Genomic DNA, 6000 nt, shown 5'->3' on the forward strand with positions numbered 1-6000 from the left:
GGATCATATCACCGTTCTGTCTGCGGATGGTTCCTCTAAGATTTATGATTCTGTGAGATTTTATGAAGTCTCAATTGACGCTTTGCGATTCGTGGTTTGCGGCGGTATAATGGATTCGCGTCGCAAAAATCATTACGCATTTTAAAGGTGTCTGATGCATCGGCCGTATATTGATACGTCTTTGTTTTTTTGAAGCGAAGTAAACATCGTCGGCCACGATTGTACAGTCGAAGCTCGTCATTACGATTCGGATTACGACAAAAACCTCAGTAATACGATGAATGCAAGAATTCCCAGCTTTTCTTGTGGAAATGTGTCCTTAGTACGCTCAAGTAAATACGGAAATTCCGGGTAATACGATAGCAGATTTTACGATCTTCTATTCATTTCTATAGTAAATAAACACACTTATAGTACAATGGTCCTGAATGAATTTGCCTTTTTTTATAAAGTTTCACTTTTCCGCAGTATTTATGAGAGTCGTCTGAGCTATCTATTGTGTGGTGGCGCTGACCACACCCAGAATAAATCTCTATGGGGTGTCCGTTGAGGTATGGAATCGTTTTTATCAAATTAATGGTCAATCCAAAATTCGGTTAGCACGATAATTTTCTTAAGTTTCTAACGGACATCGTAACAAGGTTCGGAAAAATTATCGCCCCGAACAGAAAGGTAAACAAAAGCTTAAAACATTAGATACAGATTTCATTGAAGCACTACACGAACATCGTTCTTCATCACAGCTGCAAGTTTTACTCGTCTAACATTTTTTCTAACGTTTTTTTTTTAATGTTGGGTTTCTTCTGGGTGACTAGTTCATTCGCGAGAAACCAAGGATGGGGCCAAGACGCGAGATAAGCGATATGTTATGTAAATGACCATCTGTTATTTCTGTATATGTATATAAGCAGCTATTAACAGAAATATAACTGTCCTTATGCCAGTTTCCGTAAGCTCTTAAACTGACAGCTAAGCGGGGAACTGTAGTTATCATCTCTTTATATCATCCGACTATCTCTGTGTGATCACTATTATATCATAAGCTGACGGGATGACAATCTAATCGTCCTCGTTGTTTCCCAGGCTTTATCCGTACCGTCGAACGCGCGTATAGAAAAAAGACCACCAGTCTAGAAAAACATACGTCCCCAGTTTCCTGCGCTGCAGACAAGACACTTTTAAGCCATAGGATATACGTTTTTCGTTTGCGGGGAAATTGCTCGCTCACTAATAGCTGCTTCTACCGCAATCGGAATTAGTCGCGGGTGACACCGGGTCGCTTCAAAGACGGTGGCGCACGCAGTTTCGCTATTCGAACATAATTGTTTCAAATTAGTATCTGGCGAAACTCTTAGTCGACAAACTTATAAGCGACTCGGCTCCTACAATTAAGTTTACCTGTTCGTACCAAAGAAATAGCCCCGGATAAAACTGCTGAACGCTGCCAAATTCGATCGATCGTGATTGCGCCACGTGATGACTACCGCGAATTAATCGTTTCAAAATGAGATGAACCAATTCGCCTGCAGTGCGCGTCGAGTTTCCAATATCGTGTTCGCGCAAGGTCGCCGTCAGTGTTGAAAGTTGCGTACGTGCGTCCTCGATTGATGACGATATTGATGTATACAAAATTATATAGCTTTTAGTCATTTTGTATTTTCGATACTCATCGGGCCAAACATCATTTCTTATCCTCGCCCAGCGCCAACCGGTAGGATTAGAAAAACAAACAATGCGCGAATTTGATTAAACAAAAAAATACATTTTAAAGACTATTCGTTTGCGGGCTATTTGCCACCAAAGATGGGTGGTTTACGGGGCCCGGTTCCTAGGTTTTGAGTTACAGTTATCTCAGAGTTGAATCAGTTCGTTTTCAATGTTTTAATTCTAGAGTCAAATTTAACTCAGAATTGTGAACCTGGGTCCAGGCTTTTATAAGTTGTGCACTTTATGTATATTTGATGATTATATCAGGTGCGCGGACTGACGGCCGTTCGGGGAAGAAGCACGCAATCAGGGTCAACAAATCTCTCAGCCTTAGCGTAATATGCCAACGACATATCGTATTACACTTCCATCATAAACGGTTAACCACTTTGCTTAATATGATGTATGTGTAGTTGGTGTGTGAAGAGCTGCAGAGATAATGTATCAAGTTTCACCTAAAAAAACGTGTTTGTCCGCTGAAGTCTACGCATCGATGCACCGCTTTCAGAATCCTAATTCATTGCTCGCTCAAATCCGATTCTGCGAAGTATTTCGTTATAAGGCCGAAAGATGAAATTGCGAAATAATGATCGTTCGTTCCCCGAACCGGAGGAAAAGGATCGGTCACATCGATTTTGCAGCAATGGCCGATTGATTCCGTTGATTACCGTTGAATAGACGCGTTGTGCCCGTGTTGTGACGACTACGAGAATTCTACAATATCCCATTATCCCACTTACTTATAGTCATCTTACGACTATTAGTATATAGTTGAAACGTTGGATAAACTACACTCTAGCTCAAGAAAAACGTTTTCGGACTTTTTCGTCTTTATTGTGAGATTCTCGTAATATGATTTCGTTGATGTTAGGGAGATTGGATCGAAGTAATGTATAAACAACAGATCACATTACGAATGACTGTCTAGTCTGGGGTGTGGCATGTGACAGAATATTTTTTATCATATTTGCATCGAAAGACATGCCAAAACGTGTTGCATTAAGGGGCATTCGAATGATTGGAATTTTCTTACATGGTTCCAAGTCATCCATTAGGAAATTGAACATAAAGCTCGGCTCGTGATGCTTTGTACCTATTTCAAAAAGTTATATGTTACAAGAAATCGCGTGTGTAATTTATCTAATAGCTCAGAATATCCATCATGCTTGATACGATATTCCGACTCCAACGCAATAAAGCCTCCTTATACTCTTCAAAGCCTTCAGTTCGAATCTAGAGACATTCAACAATTAGATCCTTGCCATGATGTCGAATTAGAAAATTGCAGAACTACCCCGATTGAATGTATAGATTGTCATTGTTATTATCATTATTATCGTAATTATTATCAGCATAAGGAGACGGATAGAACTTTATAGGTTAACTTATCTACGAGAAGTCTGATGTTTCGTTGCTTATGTGTAGTTCGACACCTGATGAAGTTGGATTTCTCCTGCCAAAGCTAGGCGGAATAAATAAACCGAGACGGATAGCACTTTTTATAGGGTAACATGTTTATTCGAAGTGCGGAATTTCGCGCTGATCTGTTGCTATTATTGATGAATATGGCTGATGATAGTTATTAGCCTTTTTACGAAGATGGATCGTTAAGTCGCACTTGTTACGTATGCAAATCATCTTCAAATCATGAAATTCAATTGACTGAGCCGGTAAATTTGTATAATATCGGCGTATAGATTCGCTCGTCAAAACTGAAACATCAAAAGCGCGAATCGGGTGTATTTTCGAGACACTGCCGAACACACACAAACAGATTTCCCTTGGAATCGTGGACTAACTATGACCTATTTCAAAAACGAGATTGGCGGCGAAGTATTCAACACTACGGTGAAATGAACGCCAAACATCTTCTCGGTGTTGACATCGCGTGCGACATGAAATGAACGATTCACAAGTCGTAATAATTACCTGCGCATCGAAATTCACTTCCGTTCTATGCTCTATTACGTATGACGTCATCGACACGCCGCGCCATCGCCGTAGATTTCTAATTGAATGTCTCTTTGTCGTTCGTTTCCGTTTTGGTAAAGTGATTTGCTGGTGGCGCGCGGCGAAGTTCGTAATTTCTGAAATCCGATTGTTTATGGATGTATAGCGCGGTCGCGCTGTATGTTTTTACTGTTGAAAGATGTCCTTGAATGTAATTAATTAACGCGGGTAAACACCACTAGGAAAACGGCCTACGAAATATTTGATTTGTCGTTATACTGGTTGTTTTAATGTTTGAATAAATCGGGCGTTCTGCTGAAGAGATGAGTTGTTAACACGCTATTATCTATTTACTCATGCGGATAGTAAATTAGAATGAAAGAAAAAACCAGTCACGACGCCTCATTAAAACGTAACATGATTAGTTAACCAAACAACCCGAGTAATATAATGTGTTTTCCATGCGCCAGTTTGCATGAGTGATGGATTGGTTATGTATAAAGCAACAATAACTGTCCCTTTTTTCAACTAGAATATCCGGCACTTATCCTGTTTAGATAATTTTGATTCGACCATGGACTCCAAAATACGAAAGTCCGTTAATCAACGAACAGTATACGCGGTGGTGTTGTAAATTGAAATCGGGATGTTCTGAAATAACGAAATTCCACACCTCTTCCAGCTTGAGGCAACATCTGACAAATGGATCTGGCGGAAACCGAATCAACAAGGTGAACCCATCAGCCGGCGGTCGCGCCGCGCCTCATTTACCTTTCGGCTCGATCTCGTAAAGCTTGATCTCATACGATCGTGGCGCTATAGTGCTCTCTGGAACTGGCACCGGAAGCCCGCGCGCCGTTATGGCCAATCTATATCGCGGATCTGTTATTTCGGTATGCGTCGTAGGTAGCCACGACCATAGCTATGCATTAAAGGTATTTACATGATACTTATTTGTATTCATATGACCGCTTATATACACATGTAGATATGATTGTATCGAACGGCCAAATAATGGAGAATTTTGATTCTTACGTTACAAAGTGTAATAACGAGGTTAATATGGCACGTATTATGTATCACGATTATTGAATATATATACCTATACGCCTATCTTTATCGCGAATAAATTATGATCGAACGAAAACAAAAAGTCAACCGCAGGGAGTTGATTTCTATCGCTCGACGAAAACGTTTTTAAGCGATAAGAAAAATAAATACATGTTTCAAGCCGGTATCAAAGGCTTCTTAAAAGTCAACAAAACGTCAGCGAAAGAGTCAGTGAAGAAATCCCACAATTCAAATTTTATATGAGATGATTTATTAGAATGAAACCACAACTTTCGGCTGTTGACTAACAGCCATCATCAGGTGGACTGACGGGAAAACAGGAAGTAACGCTGCACAAAAACTTACAGGACATAAACAAAAGCGATGTGTAAGAATAAATGTAAACAGAATAAGAGACATATGGAAACAACCAGGGGTACCTTAGAAACCACGAAATCTGTAAACATTCTTACACATCGCTTTTGTTTATGTCCTGTAAGTTTGTATGCTACGTTACTTCTGTTTTCTGGTCATTCCAGCTGATGATGGCTGTTAGTCAACAGCCGAAACGTGGGTTTCATTCTAATAAATCATATGATAATTCGACGACGTTAGTGAAAGAGATTACACTTACCGGGTGAATGCGACAATCGTTACTTAAATGTAATCAGCGTTCGTCGAGCGGCTTTTTATTGAAACATACATCGTCGTCGTATCATTTAAGTATTTCCACGGCCGTTTAACGGAATAGTCCCGTCGAAACAATCTCAGACTCGACGATAATGATCTCGGGAGACATCTCCGTTCAGCGACGATGAAAATTACATAATGAACGATAACGCTTTTAAAAGAAAGCGAAGTAGTGACGGTCGGACACGGTGCTGCGTAGCCGCTAGTTGAACAGCGGTTTCATAACGACTGTCGCAACGCGCTCGCCAATTCGATTTATAGCCATGCACGTGTGCGCGTTAATGAAACGGATACCATAGCCATGAAAAATGCGAACCGAGAAATCCAATTTATTAAAAAGAATCTTATTATCTTGTAAGTCGTATCGGCCATTAGTTCTAGGCGATTGCAGTCATGATGTCGACGGTATTTTAGAATACTGAACGAGTGTAAAAAACAACACCGGGTGATACTGCCGAACTAATGGCTTATCGTCTATCGTTAACTACCTGATGTCTTCTATCTAGAAGGATTATCAACAATTTCCTTTGCAAATAAAATCTTAAAAGGACAAAATATAAATCCAAATGTGTTGTTATGAGGGTTAGAAAAGCTCCGTTTTGT

At 40.1% G+C, this 6000-nt stretch overlaps 1 protein-coding gene across 1 annotated transcript in view; it reads right to left on the reverse strand.

Moving 5' to 3' along the window:
- Window positions 1–5430, reverse strand: part of LOC141907529 (FMRFamide receptor-like) — a 68551-nt gene extending 63121 nt beyond the window's left edge. Inside the window, exon 1 of the mRNA XM_074797201.1 lies at window positions 5342–5430. The gene's annotated coding sequence lies outside the window, so the exon portion shown is untranslated. The remainder of the gene's footprint in view (window positions 1–5341) is intronic.
- Between the last annotated feature and the right edge of the window lie 570 nt (window positions 5431–6000).

Source organism: Tubulanus polymorphus, chromosome 6 (genome assembly GCF_964204645.1).
Source record: "Tubulanus polymorphus chromosome 6, tnTubPoly1.2, whole genome shotgun sequence".
Lineage (NCBI taxonomy): Eukaryota > Metazoa > Nemertea > Palaeonemertea > Tubulaniformes > Tubulanidae > Tubulanus > Tubulanus polymorphus.